Below are 1,444 nucleotides of genomic sequence, written 5' to 3'. Positions count from 1 at the left end.
AAATACTTGAAACAAATTAAATAAAATAAAACACAGATAATGTTAATATATGATTTTCTAAGCCAATATCAACCCATAGGTATCCTTATATATAGTTTAGTGGCCCTTGTATCTATTGATACCATTGATTTAGAATAACCCTTCATTTTTTAAACAAGGAAGCTCAGACACAGAGAGTTGTTTTTTTGTTAAAAACTGTTTATTAATAGACAAGGCCAGTGAAGTTGTTTACTTCTTCTTGGACACACCCACATTGCAACCCCTGTGGCCTGTAGTCTTGGTGTGCTGACCTTGAACCCAGAGACCCCAGAAGTGCCGAAACCCACAATGTGCCCAAATCTTCTTCAGTCGCTCCAGATCTTCACACACCTTTTGTCCAGATAGTTGGCCAGAACCAGGCTATATTTTCCAACATTTACATTCTTCTGCCTGTTAAGGATCCAGTCTGGAATCTTCTATTGCCAGGGATTCTGCATGATAGTGATCACATGCTCCACCTCATCTTCAGTGAGCTCACTAGCCTTCTTGGTGAGGTCAATGTCTGCTTTCCTCAGTATTACATGAGCATATCTTCGACCCACACCCTTGATGGCTGTGATGGCAAAAGCTATTTTCTGCCATTCATCAACATTGGTGTTGAACACTCTCAAAATGTGCTGGAATTTCTCAGGGATTACAAGAGACATGGGTATAACAGTGGCTTGAGAGCCTTCTCTGGAAAAGCCACAGAGTTTAAATGCTTGCCAATGCTCGTACGCTTCCAAAATCGCAAAGGAAGGATTCAAATTCTCGCCTTCTCAAAATGTACTATTTGTCCATCTACACATCTTACTTTCTACACATTAATCACACTTTTTATAAGTCTAGTATAGTAGAGAGGAAAGTGGCAAAGTAGTATATTACATAAAGAAATATATCTGGAGAAGAATATTGGATTCAAACCCTACCTTTGACATACACTGGCTATTACCCTGGGCAATTCCCTCAACCTCTTAATGCTTTAAGTAATCTTAAAGATTATATATTATAGATATGCTTTGAATTTCCTCTTTGGAAGTCCCCTACACCAATGCAATTGTAATTCCAGTCCAAAGAGGGGAAAATAGTGCAGAGAAAAAGATTACACATAAACACAAAAAACAAACATGATAGAGAAAGAGATAGTAGGTAGATAGATAGTATTCATTTTTAAAATTTTAAAAATTAGTTCAAACAAGTGGAACAAACCACAAATCCCTCAATCTTTTAGTTACTTGTAGGTATCAAAAGTATACATTTCAAAATCTGAGAAATTATTTCTAATTTAAATTAAAAAAGATAATTATTAAGAATTTATCATGTGTTGTAAAGTATTCTGTGTCTTGGGAGTAAACAGATTTTTTTTGAGTCAGTCTCTCTCCTCAAGGTGCTAACATTCTTTTGGTATAAGAAAACAAATAATAGA

General features: G+C 35.8%; 1 pseudogene; it reads right to left on the bottom strand.

Moving 5' to 3' along the window:
* Positions 1 to 204: 204 nt before the first annotated feature.
* Positions 205 to 686, bottom strand: LOC118834491 (annotated as a pseudogene).
* Positions 687 to 1,444: the final 758 nt, after the last annotated feature.

This window comes from Trichosurus vulpecula, chromosome 1 (assembly GCF_011100635.1).
Source record: "Trichosurus vulpecula isolate mTriVul1 chromosome 1, mTriVul1.pri, whole genome shotgun sequence".
NCBI lineage: Eukaryota > Metazoa > Chordata > Mammalia > Diprotodontia > Phalangeridae > Trichosurus > Trichosurus vulpecula.
Note: the sequence above shows the minus strand (reverse complement) of the source record. Positions and strands in the feature narration are given on the sequence as shown.